The 23,292-nt window shown below is 41.4% G+C and overlaps 1 long non-coding RNA gene and 1 other non-coding gene across 2 annotated transcripts in view; both read right to left on the reverse strand.

Moving 5' to 3' along the window:
* Nucleotides 1-23,292, reverse strand: part of LOC137752564 (uncharacterized) — a 79,277-nt gene that overhangs the window by 32,430 nt on the left and 23,555 nt on the right. The gene's annotated exons all lie outside the window — the stretch shown is intronic.
* Nucleotides 5,443-5,549, reverse strand: LOC137754002 (U6 spliceosomal RNA). Its single transcript, XR_011071681.1, has one exon. It is a non-coding gene; the product is annotated as a U6 spliceosomal RNA (small nuclear RNA).

Raw genomic sequence — 23,292 nt, forward strand, 5'->3', positions numbered from 1 at the left:
GTATGACCTTCGGTGATCTGATTCATCCCTCTCTCGGCTTTGCCAGAAAGTTGCTTGCTCTTCAGTTCTTCCTCTCACTGGCTGTTCAGCAATAAAATGTTTTCTCCCTACCAATTAAAGATAAATGGGGGGGGGTGGGGTGGGGGGGGGAAACCTCCGGAGATCCAACTGTCAGCAGGTGTGTGTCGGTTTAGATGGCTTCTGCCCTCACGTGCTGAAGTCCACGTGCTTTCCTAACAGTCCTCAGACTCACTGGTTTGTGTCCACGAGGAAACCCAGTGGAGTTTTTGCAGCCAGCTAAGAAAACAGCATTTCTCCTCTACTCCTAGTGAAGTAACATGACCAAAACAAGCAGGGCTCACAGAAATAATCGAACTAGGAGACACAGCAAGTCCTAGTAATTAAGGTTGCAACCAAATCGATAGGAGTGAAATAATTCTGAGGCTGCTTCATGCAGGGTCTGTGAAATGACTCTTCAGATGTACAAAAACAAGACTTATGGTCTAAATCTCCTTATGTAACTGTTATCTTGCTGAGCTCCTACCTTGATCATACAGGGCCCTTCATGATCTTAATGCTTCTCAAAATAGGATCAATATTTATGGATCACTCCATAGGCACCCCACTGCATTGTGGGACACTGCTGAGAGGTGAGGATGCTTTTCTCCTGCTGTGTCTTTTCCTGCAATTACTCCCCTGACTCTGATACCCAACCCTGTGAACTTCTCCCGACAGTCCAGCCATGCTCTCCAGCCTCTCCCTGCCATGCTGTGCTCTCTTCTGTTCCGCTTAATAAAATCTTATCCTTAAAGACTGAGCTCAAACTTCACGTTTCCGGATTCACCTTTAATCGACTCTACTTTGGGTTTTCTCAGCATGATACTGGTCGGTTGAAAAACATGATCACAGTATTTTGCAATGCCTCCCAACAAAAGTAGGATTCTAGTTCCTCATTCTTTAGCCTTAAATTTGCTTTGAACAATAGAACGTGGTGGAAGTGATGCTACGTTAATTCTACAACCCAGTTCCCAAGATGCCTTGAAATGTCCTCTTTTGCTCTTTGGAAATGCTGGCCTGAGCCCACAATATTAAAAAATTCAGTCGTTCCTACTGGAGAGTATAAAGCCATGTGGAGAAGATCCAAAGTGCCCCCAGAGAATGCTAACACCAAATGCCACCAACCCACCCAGGCTGAGCTAACAGGTGACAGCAGCCCCATGACGGATCCCAGACAAGCCAAGAGAAGAACCACCCAGCTGAGCCCAGCCCAAACAGCAGAACCATGAGCAAACAAATAGTCATGGTTTCAAGACACAGCATTTTGAGGTGGTCTGTTGGATAGCAGTAGATAACAGATGAAATAAGACATTTTTCTAGGTGTTTTGGAAAGGTTCACATACATATAGGAAGTCACAGGAACCTTTGTTTTGGGGAAGGTGGGTTATTTCCATAGGAAATTTCTCTCTTTCTCCCATTCTCTTTATCCAACTAGCTCCTATTTGCTATTCAGGTCTCTAATTAGACAACCTTTCTGTGGGGATTCGTCTCCAACTCCCCTGAGATGGGATTAGGTGCTTCTCTGCCAGGCTCCCTAGCACTCTGTTCTTTCTCCTATTATAGTACATTTCACACCCCTATGGTTGTAATGCCTGTTTTCCCATCTGACTGAAGGCTCAACAAAGCAAGCACAGAGCCTGCCTCAGCCGTTATTGTGCTCCCAGCTTTGGTTTAGCACATGCCATGCGTGGGAAGAATTTTCTGCTTGTGTGTCTCATCAGTCCATCAAGTGTTTACTGATGCCCTCACCAGGTCACCTATTCCACTGCAGGACAGTGGTACGTGTGCCAGTGTTTTCCTTTAAATGAGATACACTCTGCCTCTATTTCTATCTTCTGTTTATAGGCTTACATCTGATTCACTGAGAGCTCCCAAAACATCACCTGCATGTTTGCATATTTGAATACAGGTGCTATGCTCCCCTTAAACATCTCCTCTTCAGCCTACAGACTAAGAAATAGCTGAGGGCCCTGGAGAGGTATGGCCCAGAGTAGGATCTGACCATCCAGTCTCTCTTCTCTTGACAATTTTCCTCTTGCCAAAACGTTACAACAAGAACTTGGTACCACCAGGAGTGGTCTGACCAAGGCAGAGTAGAGGAAAATTACCACATTCTATTGTTTAGAATGTCATTCTTTTATTAATGCCATGTTAGGCTCATATCGATTTACTGGATGAATGCATTGTGAAGATCATAACAGCCTTGCCATGCTCAGTAGCGTGCGTGAAAAAGACATTTGGGTCAGTGTTCATTCACATCTCACCTTAACTTGAGAATATGCAGTTGATTTTACTGATTAACATTTTAGGACACAAGCAGAGCAATTTTCATTTAGCCTTGCCTTAACATTTGTATAGCAGTTGGGCTTTTCAGATGCTACTGTGGTCACAGAAAATTGCGTATTATGCAACGTTCCTGTGAATTCACGTGAAGCAGAAGCCCACATCACATTCCACTGAACTAGAACTTGCCTTTGGTAGAAAAGTCTCTATTTAGCACTTGGCAAAAGTCTTTGTTTAATTCAACTGCATTCTATCTGGAAAAGGGAAAATAATCACAAGTGACACTAAATTCCTTTCAGGGAATTGAATATTTCTTGTTGTCCCCGTGTTGCAGGGGAAACCGTAGAAAGAGGCTGTAGAAAGAACAGAGTGTTTGCAATCAGGTAAATTTGGGATTGAACCTCTTTTCCACCACTAGGTAGTTTATGACAATGCAGAAGTGACTAAGAAACAACACTGACAATCAGCTGCCCAAAGTTTAAAGGGGGGGATACAGTTACTTCTCTCACAAAATTAAACTGTATATATGTCTAAAATCTCATTGGATACATACATTCACCGCACAGAAGCACGCAGAGAGTCCTAGCTCCTTATTTGCTGTTGTTTCCTACTGGATACAACTTCTGTCCATCTGGTGCCCTGGTTGACCTGGGAGTCTAATAAATCCTGCCACTGGAACAGGTATTTAATGTAGAACACTTCCCGTGACTGCCAAAGTGTAAAAGAGTAGGTAAAGAAGAGATGACAGCTCCCTCTGAACCTTGAGATTTGGTAGCTCACTGGTCCTGTGTCAGCTTGGAAATTGAGTGTGAGTGTGTGTGTGTGTGTGTGTGTGTGTGTGTGTGTGTGTGTGTGTGTGTGTGTGTGTGTGTGTGTGTGTGTGTGTGTGTGATAGTCACACCTATGCAGACAGCCACAGGACCCTCTCTGCGAATAGGTGTAGGGTGGAGACTTGGGGAGGACTGTTCCCTACAAGGAGGTGCTCTGAACCAGCCCCCTCTCTGACCAGCGGTGAGAACGTAGCGCCCTCTAGTGTTCCTTGAACACATTCCACGGTGCGGTGAGGCAGCAGCCACTGTTTGGCGCATCTCTAGGTAGATGCTGCCATCTCCTGGTTAGAGTCACATTTTGCAACCTTCAAATGTTCAAAGTTCTAGGCTGGAAGCCACAGGGGCTGGGCGTTTTTCACCTGAAGCCCCAAACTCGGCTTGTGGAAGGCATGAACACACGAAGGAAAAGCGAGCTGGCTGTCAGCAGAGCCCATAATTACCGCAAAATATGCTCTGGGTCCATCTTCCCCTACACATATCTCTGCCATTGCACTTTGCAAACTGGCTTGTGCTCCTAGCTTTCCTTCTGGTCTTTGAAGACCCTGGATGAGAGGCATGATTCTGAAGCATCAATGTTATATGAAGATTTTGTTGTTGTTGTTGTTGTTTGGAGTGGGAATTAAGCGATTCTACACATTTAAAAGTAAATTTGAGAAGTTCTTCATGCACTGAAACATGTGGTCCAAAATACTGGTAGATAGCCTAAACATAGCAGTTATTTTTCACTTAGTAACTCCCTTTCTAACCCTGCCCCTCAACACAACACACCCCAAACAGGCCTGTTATGTTCACCTCCCCAGAACTGCACACATCTGTGACTGCACACTCATCAGCTACTGCCTAACCTGTTTGATTACCTCTGGTGATGGAGCTCTCACTACCCAAAGTGGATGCTGATTCTACTGTTGGACATTATTTGTTAGCAAGTCCTCATCTGTCTGGCTCCTTTTTCATGTGACCCACATTGAGAAGTACAAAGAGGATTTCACTATCCATGTTCATCAGAGTTAATTTTCTTAGGTTCTTCAGCCTCAGCTCTCATGACACAGGTTTCAAAATCTTTATCATACTTCTCCCACTTATTTGGATATGCTTTATTTTGTTAATATCCATCTCAAACTGAGTTTATCAGAGTTTTACAAAATGCCTTGATCAGCAGAACCATGATCTTCTTGTTCTGTACACCAAAGTTGTATCAGTGCATTTAAAGAAGCATACATGTGGTTTGAAAAGGTTAATAAACATTTTTATACAATGTCATCCAGCTCTCTTTCATAGAAACTTCTACTAAATTTTCTGTATACTGACCCTGGTCTTTCAGCCAGAATATAAAGTATTCACATTTATGCCATGACAAGATTGGTTCTGGCTTCTGTTTTCAGAGTTTCCATCTACTCATCTTCCTCTTTGATTATGAGAGTTTAAGGGTATGGTTTCTGTTTACCATCCCTGAAGTATGGGAAATGATGATTTTCAGGCATGTCTACACTGCTCATAACTGTGTAGAAGCCACTCATTCTATTTTAAATATTTCTTTAAATAAACTCATTTTTTTTACTTAAGTGTACTTAAAAAGAATCTTTTTATTACTATCATACTTGAAAACCTAGCACCATTTGTCTTTAGAAGGAAAGTGCAAAAATAAATTGAGGAAAAACTAAACAAATATTAAGTTCTAGAAAAACATAGTTGCTTGTCAAAGGCTTTACTGAAAGAGGAGGGGGCATTAGACATTTTAGAGATGTATTTGAGGCATTTTAAACCAAAGTAAGAGTTTTTTTAAAAAATTTTTATTGGAGTATAGTTGATTTACAATGTTGTGTTAGTTTCAGGTGTACAGCAAAGTGAATCAGTCATATATATACCTATATCCACTCTTTTTTAGATTCTTTTCCCATGTAAGTCATTACAGAGTACTGAGTAGAGTTCCCTCTGCCATACAGTAGGTCCTTATCACTTATCTATTTTATATATAGTAGTGTGTATATGTCAATCCCAATCTCCCAATTTATCCCTCCCGCCCCTTACCCCCGGTAACCATAAGTTTGTTTTCTACATCTGTAACTCTATTTCTGTTTTGTAGCTAAGTTCATTTGTACCCTTTTTTTAGATTCCACATATAAGTGATATCATACGATATTTGTCTTTCTCTGTCTGACTTACTTCACTTAGTATGATAATCTCTAGGTCCATCCATGTTGCTGCAGATGGCATTATTTCATTTTTTTTATGGCTGAGTAATATTCCATTGTATATACGTACCACATCTTCTAAAAATATGAAACACTTCACAAATTTGCATGTCATCCTTGTGCAGGGGCCATGCTAATCTTCTCTGTATCATTCCAATCTTAGTATATGTGCAGCTGAAGCAAGCACCAAAGTAAGTTTTTAATGTATTTAACTATTCTGAACAATTCTGAGCAATGAATAACACCCCACCATGTGATTCAGTGTTATTAAATGGGTCACCTGGACCACATGGATGACAGGTGATATGAGTCCCACACTTTGGTGAAACACTGACCTCAGCCATGGATAAAGAATGTTGCATTCTGACCTATATGGGAAAAGAATCTGAATCGCTGTGCTGTATACCTGAAACTTACATGATATTGTAAATCAACTATACTGCAATTAAAAAATTAAAAATAAATAAATAAAGGAACTACCCAAAACGTCAAAAAAAAAAAAAAAAAAAAAGGAGTATTACATTCTGACAGACATATTTAGCATTCAAAACTTCAATTCAGGGTGAATAAACAGAAATGCTTATCATTCCCATTAATATATAGACTGCATATCATGAAATAGTGATCCCCTTAATAAGGAAGGGAGGTAAATTGACACTACCTTATTTCATCCTTACAGTAACTTTATTTAAACCTCTATCTCAAAAAAAAAAAAAAACAAAGAAAAACAAAAAAACCTCTATCTCAATCTCTACTTACAGGTGAGGTAATTGGAAATCAGGAAAATATTTTTTCCTGGGTCACATTTTTAGTTGTGAGGATCTCAGGCTTGGACCTAAAATTTTCTTCCTTCAAAGGCTGCCATTTTTATTATTATTGTTGCTGTTATCATTATTATTAAGTCTATGGCAAGAAGAAACATGAAAAAGTACAAGACTTCAGAAGCTCTTCCCTGTGGTACCTTCACTAGTTCTCAAACTTGGTGGGCAGGTAGTTTATGAATGCCGACATAGATCTCCCCCTTTTTTCTACACTGGAGGAAAAAGTGGCCAAAAATGAAGTGACCGATGAAAGGTTGTAAGAGCAAATATGAATTTAAAATAAGAGGCTCAGTTCTTCCTGTTGAAAATAAGGGAAGAGGCTTCACCTGCCTCTTCTTTCAGCATCTACTTTAGAAAACTTGTTGGCTCTATCTCTGTTTCTTTGAAATGCATATAAATCTTACTAACAGCTAAGTAAACCTCTTACCACCTTTATGACCCAGGAGTGTCTTTCTCAAGGACCTAGGAACCATCTCTTTGAAATGTCATCATTAAGGAAGACAGCACCTCTATCTCGCATTTTCTGTGAGAGGGTCAGAGCCTGATTTGGCAAGTGCCTTGGTCCAAAATGACCTACTGTCATTTGATTTTTCCTTTGGATAAATCATACTAGCTAACACAGATGGTCACTCCAATTACCAGATGAATTTAGGATAACCTATGTGGGACAAATGGTGCTGTCAAGCCTGCCATTTGAGGATGAGTCATTGTTTATCCGCTTTCGGTCTGTTCTTTAGTGGAGTGGCTGTGATGTGCATCACATTCTAGTTTAATGCTTATTCAGTAATAAAGCTGTCTTCTTCCTCTTCTACTTTTTGCAGAGAGGTTTTGTGGGTTGGCAGAAGATCTTGTTTTAGTAATCTTTCCCCAGCATGGTCACACAATGAACCAGGACTGAGTGAGTTAGAAAAGGAAACACCTGATTCTTGGCTGGATACTCTTTCCACTGGCCCCGCTTCCTCCTAACAGTGAAGGGGAGCAAAACGTACCACCTCAAAATATGCCTCTTTGGCATACTGATTATTTTCAGCTGGTTATTTTTTAACAAAGAGCAGACATAGTGAAACTGAGCAGGACCCAGTGGGGTTCCTGGGCACAGAAGCGTTTCTGTGTCCCTCGTTTCTTGTTTGTACAGAATGGGCTTCAGCTTCCATGTCCTTCCCTGAGTTCCAAGGGGCAGGTTCAAACAGTTGCTAATCATGGAAGGGAGGGGATACAGAAACAAGGGAGGAGCAGTCAAGAAACAACAGTGCAGCCTTGGGGCAGGGTCCTGGTCCTGCCTCAAGGGATACACATAACAACATCTTTGAGCTCTTCTACAGAACTAATACCCCCAACAAATGGAAGATGTTAACTTGCTGATGAAGCATTCTTCATTCCAGAGAAGTTCACAGTTTGATAACCTTGAGAACCACAGAAGCTCATCAGGAGACCACCTGAGGCCAGATTAAAGGAGTGCAGGCCCTGAACACACCCTGATCCTTATCAACAACCCCACCCTTGAACCATTGCTATAAAACTCCTCACCAAATCCTCCCGGGTTGAGACACACAGTTTTTGAGGACACAAGCCCACTGTGTCCCCCTTTGCCTGGCAAAGCAATAAAGCTATTCTTTTCTACTTCACCCAAAACTCTTTCTCCGAGATTTGATATGGCACCAGTGCAAAGAAGCCGAGTTTTGGCATCCATAGAAGATGCTCTGAAAGCTTATCCTTCCATAAGAGACACTGACATTTATACGGGACATCTCCATTTGTAAAAGTGAGAGACCCCTCTCTGTACCAGGAAGAGAAGGCTGACTCTAAAGCTCCAGAAACTCTTATCAGTGGAGAAGGCAATGACTTAAATCCGCAACTTCACCTTTGTTTACTGTTTACAACTTCACCTTTGTTTACTGTGCTTTTCCTGGTCCCTTCCAATAACTGGCCTCCCCCTCCCCCAACATCTTCTTTTGTCTTTAGCTGGAGATGGTACTTAAGGCCATGACTTGGGCCATTTAGAGGAGTTACTCAGTTTATCTCCCATGTATACAGGAGGTATACATGTTATTAAACTTCTCCTTGTTTTTCTCCTGTTAATCTGTCTTTTATTACAGGGGGTGTCTCAGCCAAGAACCTACACGGGTAGAGGAAAAATGATCCTTGCTGCCCCACAGATGCATACTGTTTTATGTTTGCTACTGTTAACTGTATAAGTCTTCTCCCTCAAGTGAGTCTGTAAGTTCCTTGAGAGCAGAACTTGTGACTAAAACACTTTCTGTTATTTTCCCAATGACTAATAATGTGCCAGGGATGTGGCAGAGACTCAACAAAGGCAAGTTGAATCACTGAACTTGAAAGAATTAAGCCAGATGGATTGTGATCTTTACTCACTACCAGACTGTAAAAACAACAAGCTCAAACGGAGTTGCTTATGCTAAGCTCCACATCACCAGACTAAGACTTAATTACAGTTTTGGCTCTCCCAGAACTGGACTCTTAAACCAGTCAATCACGAATCGCCTGATAAGCACTAGTTAGGTAACGTCCTGATAGACCCCTACTACCCCCCCAAAGGAAACTGGCCTTGCGATAACCAGCTTTTTTGTCTAGTGTAACTTCCTTGTTCCCATTCCCTTCTGCCTATAAAAGTCTTTCATTTCATACAGCTCCCCGGAGCTCCGTCCTATCTGCTAGATTGGATGCTACCTGACTCAAGAATCATTAAATAAAGCCAATAAGATTTTTAAATGTATTCAGTTGAAGTTTTTTTGAAACAGTTGAGTGGCATTGATGGGATCTGGAGACTTGTGACAGCTTTAAGGACAAGAAGAGATGCAGGCATTGGTACCTGTGAACCTTTTGAGCTCTGGTTTTTTTGTTTTTTTTTTGCTGTCTCCAAGGGCCGTGGGTAAGTTCCTCTTAGAACTAAGCTCTGGTCTCTGTGTGTTGAGCTCCTGATTGAACTGGCATTGCAGTCCATGGTTAACGAGTCAGTCTAGACTGACAGGGGGCTCTAACACAGCATGAGTCCTTAGCCACTGGTTAGCGTGTGATCCTACTGCAGGGCTTCAGCTGGCAGACAGTTCCAGCCAGAACCCGAGTCCCCAGCCTTTGGTTGGCCCACAGTCCCCATTTGTTGGGTTCTGCTCCTTTAGTCCGTAGTTCCACTTTGGGAACTATTGGTAGTGAGCACCTAAGGCCTTCTCTTGGCCAGTCCACAGTACCACCTCCTGGGCTACTGCTGGTGTGCACAGTTCTGTTTCCTTGTTAACTGTCGATTTCTACTGATGGGTACACGAGGTAAAGGAATAGTAAATCTATTGTTAGCGGGAATCTTGGAAGCCAAAGCCACAAAACTGGTGGGCATGGAGCGAGCACATAAAAGCTATTACAGCACTTGTCACCAAACTCTAAGGCTCCTGTGCTAGCTAGAATAAGTCGGTCATGGAACAGGTTGGATTGACAGTAAGTTGCTGGCAAACCTCATGAAAATTTCCATGCCATGAGGCACAGTGTAAAACACCACACAATCCCCAACTCAGTGGCACATTTCTCTTGGGTACTAATTTGTCTTAGGAGAGACTTAAGTCTTAGCTAAAGAAACAGGGTCCTCAAGTTTCAAAGAATTGAGCATGCCAGTGTCTGGCACAACTGCTTCTTTTATATCTAAGAACTGTGGTCCTGGAAGCTGTAGATATTTATAAAAATGGCAAAATCTTACTGAGACAACCTAGGATTATAATTGTCGTTATAGGGAATGTTCTCACTAGACAGGATCTTTCATCTAAAAAGGACACTTGAAAGGAATGGCTCCCAAATCAAACAAACAGTATGGGATACCTACTTTAACTGGCATGCAGAAAGCTCCAAAAGCCTTCAATACTCTAAAGTAGCTTCATTGAAAGATTCACTGCAAAAGGCTAATAAAAAACTAAAGACACAAGAGGTACCTACAGCAAAAGACTCAGACTTACGTGACTCCTGCTACACTCCTCTATCCTCCTTTACCTGAATATTCAGAGTCTACGAATCCTCTATCTGAATTGCTTTTCCACTTCGAAGAAACTACAAGACCATAAACAAAAGTCCAAGTCAGTGGCCTAACTAAGTGGCCAAGTTAGTGGCCTAACAGACAAGCCCATATCAACCCTCCCATATGAGCTGCTCAGAGTTTATGGGACTCCAAGGGATCCCCTGGTAAACTGTTACCAGAGGGGAAAATAAAATTAAAATTAATGGAAAACCTTGCCAAATTCTGGAAGATATCAGAGCTATAGTCTACTTTAAACCCCACTCACTCTGGAGCCTACAGATGTGATCCTGGGAAAACTTGCAGAAGAGACTGATAGGAACTTTTTTAAAAGTCTTCTCTCCTAAGCTAAATGTATGCAAAGGAAAAACAAACAAACAAACAAACAACAACAACAAATATTCCAAAGACAAAGCTCTAAATCTATAACATGGCAATCTTTTGATTTCCATCTTAGCTGAAGATCCTCTCGCTGATATAAAGAAGCAACTTAAAGATAAGTAGTTAGAATGGGAAGGACGCGGAGCTTTTGAACTCATCCAGGTTGCAACCCAATTCTTTGAGGAATTAAAAACAACTCTCCTTGTCTTACAAACTGAGTCTTTACAATAACAGAAATGCAGCTCTGAAAGCAATTCAATGCCCACCTATTCTGTTACCAATCCCCAAACCTCCCTTATTCACCTCAAAGGCTTGTAGATATTGTAAAAATTCTGGCCTTAGGGGGGAAAAGTCCTTCTTGGAGGACCTTGCATTCTTTCTCTGTGCCTTTGAGTTGTAAATGTTCTACCACATTTCTCCAAGCACTCTTATCTAGGCCATCTCTTTGAAATGCAAACTTCAGGAAGGTAATTCTTATCAGAAGGGTAAAAAAGGGGGGAAGGCTATTTGGAAATTAAGCAAGTGAAAAATCTTAAGTTTCTGTTCCACATATATCAGTGAAAAGCTTTAGCCATCTGAGCAGATAACTCATTCCCTCTGCCAGAAACAATTTAGAACCAACTTTCTTTTTTTTAATAAACTAGTGGTTTTTGCATTATTGTACCTGTCTCATGGCTAAAATTTTAAAGCAAAAGCTATAAGATATCTGTTTTCATTTGTCTGTGTGTTTATGTATGTATGTTATAAAATCTGTGATTTTTTTGTACCTCTGGATGGTATTACTAAAATTAATTTGTAAAGAGCTCAATTTAATTGGCTGAAAGACAAACAAGCGTTTATAAAAAAATCAAGTATACCCTCAGAAATACAGAAGCTAACCCAAATGTTTTAGAAGTTCACATGATCTAGGATAATCTTCAGTAAATAAAAGCTAGTTTGTTGATTGAATTAAAACATGCATGTCTTTAGAATTATCAGCATTAAATATAATACTTTTATTCTACCTAGGTTTACTAAAAGTCAAATAAGTGGAACTGAAATGAAGCAAGACCATGCGGGGAGGAGGGGGGGAGCTTCCCTGGTGGCGCAGTGGTTGAGAATCTGCCTGCCAATGCAGGGGACACGGGTTCGAGCCCTGGTCTGGGAGGATCCCACATGCCCGCGGAGCAACTAGGCCCATGAGCCACGATTACTGAGCCTGCGCGTCTGGAGCCTGTGCTCCGCAACAAGAGAGGCCGCGATAGTGAGAGGCCCGCGCACCGCGATGAAGAGTGGCCCCCACTTGCCGCAACTAGAGAAAGCCCTCGCACAGAAACGAAGACCCAACACAGCCATAAATAAATAAATAAATAAATAAACCCAAAAGTTTAAATAAAAAAAAAAAAAGACCCTGCGGGGCCCTCCCTGGTACAAATCTTTTCTATGTGCCCTGTTTCCTATTTGCAGGAAAAAGGCTTCAGCCTCCTTGTCCTTCCCCGAGTTCCAAAGGGCAGATTCAAACAGTTGCTAATCAGGGACATGAGGGAGTGCAGAAACAAGGGAAGAGCAGCAGTCAAGAAACAATAGTGCAGCCTTGCAGCAGGGTCCTGGTTCCTCCTCAAGGAATATACATAACAATATCTTTGAGCTCTTCTGCAGGAACTAAGGCTCCCCACTCTGGTGGAGGATGGTAACTTCAGGCTGAGCCCAAAATTCCTGGATCACCACCCTGTTACCTCACCACCAACCAATCAGAAGCAAGTCACACACCCTGCAGCCCTCGCCCCAAATTTTGCCCATTAAAAACTTCTCCCCAAAAACTAGAGCGTTCGGGTTTTTTGAGCACAAGCCACCCATTCCCATTGCTGGGCACTGCAATAGACATTTCTCTGCTCCAAACTCTGACGTTTCAGTTGTTCGGCCTCACTGTGCATCGGGCACACAAGCTTGCATTTGGTCACAGAGCTGAGCAGAACCCTGCAGGGCTCCACACATACGAAAGCCCCTCTATGTCCCCTGCCTCTTGTTTGTAGAAAACCTGAAGATCTCCCAGGTCTCTCAGAGTCACAAAAGAGCAGACTTGAGCAGTTAATGATTAGGACAATAGATTCACAGGCTCAGTGTCTGCTGCACATTCCTGAGTTGTTTTACAGATACCATAACTACTACCAGAGGAAAAAAGCTAACTGTATGATGACCAGACCGTAGCCATGACATAAGCTGCCCCATCTTGAGCAGTACTGAATCTACGGCTAGCACAATTCCAAGAACTGGCCTCAAAAGAATGGGATTAACATTAGGGCTCATAATAATCTATATCTTCGTGAGCAACAAGATAATTGTAGCTTGCTCTGCCCATATATGTAAGCAGGCAACTAAAATTATCAGCAAAGAGATGCTACACAGTCATGTCTACATCTTCCACTCTGAGAATATGGTGCCCAATGTCATCAAGAAAAAGTTACAGAAGGTGTAACTTTGTCCCTAATCCCATAGCAGTGGAATGATGTTTGACAGTGGGAAACTGAAAGCAGCTCTTCTGCCCCTTTCCGGTTTGCCAATTTCTGTTTCCCTCTAACCTTAAAAGAACCTAATTATAGGAATGAGATCACTAGGCAGTTAAACCTAACTCCTGACTTATGCTTTCCTGAATGCACACCATGCCTTGCCTGACCTGTTCATTCTTTTCCTAAATAAAAGGAAGTAAGAATGAAGAATTAAGTAGTTAAAGAATGTCTAGCTCTCTACCCCCAACAGCCCCCTTAATAATCTTGCAGGCAGATCACACAGGCAAGATAACATCTGAAGAATCAGCCAGCAATAGAGAATGATGCAGAATCCAACCTCCTGCCTTGACAATTCACTGAGAATTCTTTCCCCTTTAAAAATTGTCATGGCAGAGCAGGATCTTCAGAGTTGGTCTCAGGACATGGGTCCACATTATCCTCAGATTGCCTATTAAAGCAGCTTTTCTTTTTACTGACACTTGCTTCTCAATTACTGGCTTTTGAGCAGTGAGCAGCCAAACCTGGGTTTGGTAATATAAGTTCATGTTATCTCTGTTACAAACTTTGTCAGCAAGAAAGATAGCTTAAGATGATGGTTAGCTGTTTAATGTCTCATAAAAATTCAATGACTAATATAAACATAATTATTAAGAACAAGTGAATCAAAGAGATGTAAGATAAAAGTTTATAAGTTAACAGTTCAACAATAATTTTGCTTCATAGTATGTCTACTTAAAAACAGTTTCCAAAAATTTTTGGTAACTTGAAACCTTAACGTTACACTGAGATAAATGATGGACATTCACTGAATATCTAGATCATTTCCAAATAAGATAAAATACTGAAGCATTAATTACTGAGCATAGGTTTATCCCCTTTGGGCCTCCTTTTACGGAAGAACTAAAGATATTTGGGATTATTAGAAAAGACACTGAAAAATTGTTTTGTGCCACACTGAAAAATTTACTCTGAGGAATGACAGATTCTAGAAATCATGAAATGTTTTTATAAATATTCCAATCTGCAGAATGCTAGTGTAACAGTCCACAATAGCTTACTTCCTAGTTTTAACTAGGAATTAAGGACTCTAAAAAATTCTAATTAATATTTGTCATTAAAACTACTTAGAAATAATAAAGGTAAAATGAAACAACTGTGTATGAAAAGTAGATAAGGAAAGTAAAATGACTGACTGTACCAGAATGAGAAAGAGGAAAAAAACCTTAAAGGAATCAGGAAAGCTTCACAGAGGCAGTGACATCTCAGCTGAGATCTGAACAACCATAGAAGACAATGAGGTGAGAAATGGGGAGAATGTAGTCCACGCAGAGCCAAAAACATACACAGAGGATGGAGAGTGTTGAGCAGCTGACAAGGTAAATCCAGGCTGTAAGGTTTAGAACGTAAAGGGGAAGAGAAAATGGGGAGAAATGAGCATGGAGAATTAAGCAGAGGCCCTTGTGAACCACTGGAAACCAGGGAAAACCACATTAAAAAACTCCATCTCAGAATCAAAGAGTATTCTGAATTTTAGCATTCATCAGTCATTCTTGACAGCAACCAAAGACTGTTGCCTATAATTATTATAACCGTGGTGCAACTTCTCTCTGAAGTTAAAAAATAATAATAATAGGGTTGGGCTTCCCTGGTGGCGCAGTGATTAAGAATCCACCTGCCAATGCAGGGGACACGGGTTCGAGCCCTGGTCCAGGAAGAGCACACGTGCCGCGGAACAGCTAAGCCCGTGCACCACAACTACTGAGCCTGTGCTCGAGAGCTTGCGAGCCGCAACTACTGAGCCCACATGCCACAACTACTGAAGCCTGTGCGCCACAACTACTGAGTCCGTGCACCACAACTACTGAAGCCCACGCGGCTAGAGCCCATGCTCCGCAACAAGAGAAGCCACTGCAATGAGAAGCCCGCGCACCACAACAAAGAGTAGCCCCCGCTCACCACAACTAGAGAAAGCCCGCACACAACAACGAAGACCCAATGCAGCCAAAAATAAATAAATAAATATATTTTTAAAAATAAATAAATAAAATAAAAGTAATAGGGTTTATGTGAAAAATAAGTTTCCCCATATCTACACAACCTTGTTGCCAGAATACTAACAAAAATAAATTTTTTCTGAGGAGATAAGTTTTTAATGTCAAACCAGGCAGGCAGGCAGGCAAATGCTGCCACGGTAAAAGGCAACAGTTGTTTGGAAATGCTGCAAACCCTCTGCTTAGAGCAGGGATGGCAGATGCTGACACGATGCAGGTGAAATGCTGTCTCTCAGGCGCCCCAAGAGGCAGTGCAAGATGCCACGGGCAAGGGCTGCACAGGGCTGACTCTGGCAAGAGTCATTCAAACCTAAATTGAGGGCTTCCCTGGTGGCGCAGTGGTTGAGAATCTGCCTGCCGATGCAGGGGACACGGGTTCGAGCCCTGGTCTGGGAAGATCCCACATGCCGCGGAGCAACTAGGCCCGTGAGCCACAACTACTGAGCCTGCGCGTCTGGAGCCTGTGCTCCCAACAAGAGAGGCCGCGACAGTGAGAGGCCCGCGCACCGCGATGAAGAGTGGCCCCCGCTTGCTGCAACTAGAGAAAGCCCTCACACAGAAACAAAGACCCAACACAGCCAAAAATAAATAAATTAAAAAAAAAAAAAAAACCTAAATTGAAAAGATGCAAGGGAGGATATTCCTTTCTTCTCTGCTCATTCTTATCTTTTCTACGTGATACCTGGAATCCCTGTAGCCATCACGTAACACAGGAAGGGAGGCTGTGTGGAAAAGCACAAGACAGAGGAGAGACACGGGAAGCACCAAGGTCCTCGAAGACGTCAGTGAGGGTGTCACCACCTAGCCTGAAGCCGGCAAACCTTCCGACAATCGTTAGGGCAGAAAACAACCTTCTCACTGCATTGGGCGTTACTGTAGTGAGGATATTGTCTTACCTACAGCCCAAATCATCCCAGCTGACAAAGGAAACCCACAATAACCTTAGTGAATGGAGTTGCAGAGAAGCAGCCCAGGGGGCCGTGTGCCATTACCTGTTCCAGGCCACTGAGAAATTATATGACTACATGTGTCATATGTGCTTCTAACTTCTGCAAGTCAGAGATGGACATAGAGACAGACAGAGAAAGACAGACAGACACAGACACACACACACATGCACAGAGCTACCACGATGTTTGAGTGAGAATAAATATATGATCAACATAGGTGAAACCCAACTAGTAAAACAGAATTCCTCTTCTCTAATTTAACTTTTTAAAATATTTATAAATAAGTAAATATGTATGAAGTGTGTATTAAATTCTACTTAATTTTAAAGGGTATACCTTTCCCATGTCCTTAGTGTTTCAACATGAGGTTTTATGGAATAGGAGGAAAGGTCACAAACCATTCACACCTTATTACAGTATGGAGAAAATCCCATCCCTTTATGCTGCACACCGCAGTGTGTCCCAGTTCTCCTTCTTTGGAAGGATCACATAATCATCTCTGTGCTGCTGTAACTGCATCCCTTCTCCATGGGGTACAGAGTGGCAAATGAAGCCAGACCAAGCCTATCTGTGTGAATTAGCAAGTAAAGTAGGTTCTCTGTTTTCAGAGAAATCTGAGAGAAGACCTATTTATTTCTCAATCCTTCTTTCCTCCTTCTAGATCCTAAAGGTTACATATATATGTAATGATTTAGGGAAATGGAATAGCTATAGATATTATACTGGAAAAGAGTATAATCTTTAAAGTACGGAGTTTTCTTTCAAGTAGTGGTTTTTGTTTTGGATGACAGGAAGAATTAAAACATGAGGACGGAGTAAGGTAAAGATTTTTTGCTGAGAATCTGATGAAAATCAGAAAAGAGCACGGCTCTCATTTCCACCATCTATTCCCTGAAAGTGCCAACAGTGAACTGTCCAATTATTTTGGAGGCAATAATGTCCGTTAGATGATACCAGTCCAAGAAGAGAAAGAATACAACACGGTTTTTGTTCTATAAAATTAATTGTCATGCTGTCACAACAAATGGTAACTCTGGAGCACCCACCCCGATGGGGAAGGTATTTTTTGCAAAGAACTTTCTTTTCTACGGATTTTAGGGATTATGTAGTACAACCGTCCTTTAATTTTCCTGTATACTCTACAGTGTATTCTCTAAATGGTTATTTACCTTACACCAAACAAAAGGAATTACAGGAGTGAAAAGAAAACCTGCCGTCTCTAAGCCTGGCTTCTAAAAAGAATCTCATCAAACAGTGATGACTCGTGCTGTACTCTCAGATATGACAGCTCTTTGATGGAAATGTTAATTTTTACTTCTATACCAGTGGCACTGTTAATAATTTTAGTACTGACATGATACTTAAATCTCAAGTGATGACAGATCACACTCCGGTTGAGCTTACAAGATGGCTCCCCAAGAGTTTGAAATTACAAAAAAAGGAAAAAGAATAGTGACTAATCCTTGCATAGTGTTTTAAATTTACAAACCATTTTCTCAAGCAATTTACTCATCAAGGAAACCTAATTAAAAGAAGACAGTGCAGCCCAGAAAGGTAGACTTCTTAGTAGTCAAATTGTAATTCCAATGCTATATTCAGACCTCAAGTACTGGAAATTCCCTGGTGGTCCAGTGGTTAGGACTCAGTGCTTTCACTGCTGTGGGCCCAGGGTTCGATCCCTGGTCAGGGAACTAAGATCCCACAAGCCACACGGCGTGGCCAAAAAAAAAAAAAAAGAACTCAAGTACTGGCCACTTCCCAGTGCAAAATCCTGGTTCTCATGGCATGGACATTGGAATGTCACCTAAAATAAATGTTTCCATTGTGTAATTTCTCAAAGACAAACCATAAGATTAAATTACATTCAACTTCAGAAACAAGCTAAGCAATTTATTGTTTCTTCTCTCTGAATTGTGCTTTCATGTATGATTTCTAATTGCTTGGGTGGGAAATTGTGGGATTTGAAGAACCCAGAGGAAAATGGGATTCTTGGTAACTGAAGTGAAACAAACCTTAGTTACCGCCGCCTCTATGGACTCCCAGGGCAGGCGGGCTGAGTTAGTAAAACAGCTGTTCTCTTCATGCCTTGATTTGTTTGCTTTGCTTATGTATTTATTTGCTGCTTAAATCTGCAGCAAATAAATACATAAGCAATACATACTATTATCTGCTGAACCTGTGGCCACTAAAACAAGGATTCTGATCCCCCTGTTATATGTGAAAGTTCTTTGTATACAGAACCTGCCTTTAAAAAAAAATGATGATACAACATGGCCAGGTTGAGTTAGTGCCTTGAAAATCTCAATCATTTGGTGCTGGGGTGTCCCAAAGAATTATATTTACCTCAGATGATTGTGGTTTTCATTGGGTTATTTGTGCTGGCTTTGGTAGGAATGAAACTGAGCAGGACCCTGTGGGGCTCCTAGGCATAAAAGTCTTTCTGTGTCCCCCATTTCTTATTTTCAGGGAATGGGCTTCAGCCTCTATGACCTTCCCTGAATTTCAAAGGGCAGGTTCAAACAGTTGGTAATCAGGGAAGCGAGGGGATGAGGAGACAAGGGAGGAACAGTCAAGAAACAATACTGCAGCCTTGAGGCAGGGTCCTGGTTCCCCCTCAAGGGATATAAATACTATCTTTGAGCTGTTTTGCAGATACTGAAACACCCACCAGCTAGGAGGAGTTAACTGTATGCTGCCTACAAGCATGTAGACGGCAGACCAATTGGAACCAGAAGGTTGATGATGCTGACTCCCACTTACCTCACCACTGACCAATCAGAAGAATGTCCACGAGCTGATCATGCCTTCCTCTTTGAACCATTACTACAAAACTCCTCACTACCACCTCCAGGTTGGGACACACAGTTTTGAGGGCATTAGCCCACTGTGGCCCCCTTTGCCTGGCAAAGCAATAAAGCTATGCTTTTCTACTTAACCAAAAACTCTGTTTCCAAGATTCAATTCAGTATCAGGGTACAGAGCTGAATTTCGGCTACAGGAAGGGGCGAGAAATGATGTATATTTATTCTATCTTCACTTGAACGATAGTAGCATACTAAATACACATTTAAGTATTTTTAAATGTTTGATGAAATTTGTAATCCAAAAGAATTTAGGATACTAAAGTATTGGGTGGGCCAAAAGGTTCATTTGGTTTTTTCCGTAAGATGGCTCTAGTAGCACTTAGTTGTGTTTCACTTCATTTGAAACAATTTTGTTAGACTGTATGTGACAGCCGTCATATCAGCATGCATTTTAAAAAAGACATCAAAATTGGTGAATTTTTGTGTAGACATTTTAATATTGAAGATGGAAGGAAAAAAAGCAACATTTTCGGCATATTATTGGAAGAAAGGTAAAAAAGCAACTGAAACACACAAAAAGATTTGTGCAGTGTATGGAGAAGGTACTGTGACTGATCAAATGTGTCAAAAGTGGTTTGCAAAGTTTCGTGCTTGAGATTTCTCGCTGGACGAGGCTCCACAGTCGGGTAGACCAGCTGAAGTTGATAGCGATCAAATCAAAACAATAATTGAGAACAATCAACATTATACCACGTGGGAGAGAGCTGATGTACTCAAAATATCCAAATCAAGCATTGAAAATCATTTGCACCAGCTTGGTTATGTTAATCGCTTTGATGTTTGAGTTCCACATAATTTAAGCGAAAAAAACCTTCTTGACCGTATTTCCACATGCGATTCTCTACTGAAATGTAATGAAAACGTTCCGTTTTTTAAAACAAATTGTGACGGGCGACGAAAAGTGGATACTATACAACAATGTGGAACGGAAGAGATCGTGGGGCAAGTGAAATGGACCACCACCAACCACACCAAAGGCAGGTGTTCATCCAAAGAAGGTGATGTTGTGTATATGGTGGGATTGGAAGAGAGTCCTTTATTATGAGCTCCTTCCAGAAAACCAAATGATTAATTCCAACAAGTACTGCTCCCAACTAGACCACTGAAAACGGAACTCAACGATAAGTGTCCAGTATTAGTCAACAGAAAATGCTTGATCTTCCATCAGGATAACACAAGACCACATGTTTCTTTGGTGACCAGGCAAAAACTATTGCAGTTTTGCTGGGAAGTTCTGCTTCATCTGTCTTATTCACCAGACATTGCACCTTCGGATTTCCATTTATTTCGGTCTTCACAAAATTCTCTTAATGGAAAAAATTTCAATTCCCTGGAAGACTATAAAAGGCACCTGGAAAAGTTGTTTGCTCAAAAAGATAAAAAGTTTTGGGAAGATGGAATTATGAAGTTGCCTGAAAAATGGCAGAAGGTAGTGGAACAAAAGGGTGAATACGTTGTTCAATAAAGTTCTTGGTGAAAATGAAAAATGTGTCTTTTATTTTTACTTAAAAAACTGAAGGCACTTTTTGGCCCACCCAATAGATCTTGCAGAGATTTAATGATTGATATGTGCAATGAACAACTAGCTGCCAGATCTGAAGTAAATAGACCCTCTATCCATATATATGTATATACACACACACATATATATATATGTACAAACATACACATAAACACACATATAGTGTGTAAACCAAAATCTTTGAAAATTTACCTCTTACAGTTAGGATGTAGTAATTTCATTGTAAAACCCTGCATTTTTAAGAACTATATCTAGATAAAGGATGCAAGTGTCATAGGAAACCAAAATAGTAGGCTTCTCATTGAAATATACAGCTCTATTCAAAAGCAATTCAGAGATTATTTTTATCTGTCTCTGTAGGGTATTTTTAAATATTTTAAAATGCATGGGAATAATGAGCATTCAGAAGAATTACATCTTTGACAATGAAAACTACATTGAGAGGTTTTAGAGCCTTTGCAAACTGCCACTCAGGCGTATTATTTATGATCTCTTTGCTCTTTAAAATTGAGAACAAAGCAATTAACTACAATTTTACACCTTCAGAAAGACGAAGAACATGGTCTGACATCTATTGCAAATTCCAGAGTGTATTTCACTCAAATTTATAGTTCCATTGTGTGGAAATTTTCCTCTTCTTCAAAAGACAGTTCAAAAGTGAATCTTCTATTTTGTTCACTGAAAAGGGGCAATACATAGCAATTTTGTTCATAAGAAAATAAGCTTAATAGGTCCCATTGTAAAAATAATTGCGAGCCCAGTATTTAAGAACATGATACACACAGGCAGACCCTATCAAGCAGGACGTATACTCCTTGGTTTGTTCACTGAATGCGGTGATCAGAGTTTAGGAACCACGTGCCCTGAGAAGTTTGCACACTGGCGAGTGGGCACGAGCGCTTCCTGTGGGTCAGACACTGTGCTCGGGGCTTCACAGAAATCCCTGAATCCCCACGGGGGCCACGCTGCACTCGCAGTCCTGCTAACCTCGTGTGCACTTGAATCGGGGGACCAGGGAGGGTCAGCAGTGAACTCGCAGGTACAGGTGGGAAGGCAAGGATCTGAGCCCAGGTGGTCTGAGCAGAGCTTGAGCACCTTCCTCTGTGTACGCTACACTCTCCCTAACGTGAGTAGGAATCAGGTGCTGAGCTCCACCAGACCGATGGCACGACACCAATAACCAACCCAACACGCCTTCCACCCAGATAGAGCAACAGGACGTTCCTGTTGGAGGCCAGCAATCAAAGGAACACAGTGACTCAATTTTCACACCCCAGAGCGTCTCAAAGAAGGAATTAGAATTGAACTTCTACCCCTGTTCTTTAGATCTCAGTATTGTCATCTCTTCCTATTCCTGTTGCCTCCTCCTAAACTATTAGATTAGACTCCAGTACCATCTTTCCTCCTTCAATCTCCTGCTCAGTTCAATTTTTCAAACAGTGGTTCCGCTCATGACTGCTCCACTGCTCAAGAGACCTTTCAGTGGCTGCTCGTGACGAGATGAGAAAACACAGACAGCCTGGACTCCTGCGCCCTGCTTCCCAGCTGTGCTCTCAACAAGCCCTTCCTGCTCCCACCAAGAAGGAGCCACCAATTCAGCCGCTTCCACCTAATCCCCCTTCCCCAACCTCACCTCCAGCGCTCTCAACAATCACTTACTAGGACCCCACTGTGCTGAGTGGCCTGTGGTGGGCACTTGGATAAATGCACATATAAACTCTACTTGGATATTTAGCAGCCAAAGGAACCATGCACGTATGTCACTAAAATAAAATGACTCATAAGGATGAGGAGAACTTTGGACATTTGGTCTCATTCAGTTAGGAAGTGTGTATTTACCTCAGCTATTTAGTGATCTCAACAAATGAAGCAAATTAACATACTTGGTGTAAAAATGGTGCTGGATTTGAGACTGGGGAGATTAGGGTCATGAGGCTGACTTTCAAGAGGAGAGAAAGGCACAGAGATTTCCTCCTCTCCTCTGCCTTCATTTCTGCATTATTTTATTTACTTTTAAATTTTGGGGGGATACACAGTTTTGAGGGCATGAGCCCGCTGTGGCCCCCTTTGCCTGGCAAATAAAAGTATTCTTTTCTACTTCATCCAAAAAAAATTTTTTTTTGAAATCTGCCACAATATATTTTCTCATTTTCCCACTCTTGGTCACCCAGTTTTCCTGGTCTAGAAGAATTTTCTTCTCACTCTCTGCCTAGTCAAAATATATACTACTACTACTATACTAACCTATCAAATCTCAGCATGTGGCCCCTGTCACCATCAATGGCCGTCCCTTCTGTGAGGTCCAGTAGCTCTCATTGTCCCCCTCAGTCCACACTTCTGTCCTTATGGGATATCTGGGGAAGCAATGTGCTTCCTTCATCATCAGATCACACTTAATATATCTGGAATCTTGTCAGAGCCTAGGTCAGGGCCCTAAACATGTTTTGTTCACTGAATATTTTCCCCTCAAAATTCTCCTGTGTCATGTTATTTCTATTTTCTTTTTTAAAAAAATAACTTATCTTTCATTTGTTTTCTGTTTATCCTTTTTAAAAAATCTTTTCCAACTGCCTTTCCAATGCCAGTTGCTTTAAACGACATGTTAAGCTTGTTTCCTCATCTGTAGACTGGAGATAATATTATTACCTAAAATACAAAGTTATTAGGGGAACCAAAAGAAACAATGCATGAAAAATTTAGCACCTGGCAGTAGCAACTGAATAATTGGTGGAGAAGCTTAGATTGTAGGCTGAGAATGCAAAAGGAAACATATTCCTGCCCTGAAGGATATGCTGTGTCATGCGACAGGGAAATATGTAGACAGAAAAAAACAAGAAAACATG

The sequence above is a fragment of the Eschrichtius robustus genome, chromosome 19, assembly GCF_028021215.1.
Source record: "Eschrichtius robustus isolate mEscRob2 chromosome 19, mEscRob2.pri, whole genome shotgun sequence".
Classification (NCBI taxonomy): domain Eukaryota; kingdom Metazoa; phylum Chordata; class Mammalia; order Artiodactyla; family Eschrichtiidae; genus Eschrichtius; species Eschrichtius robustus.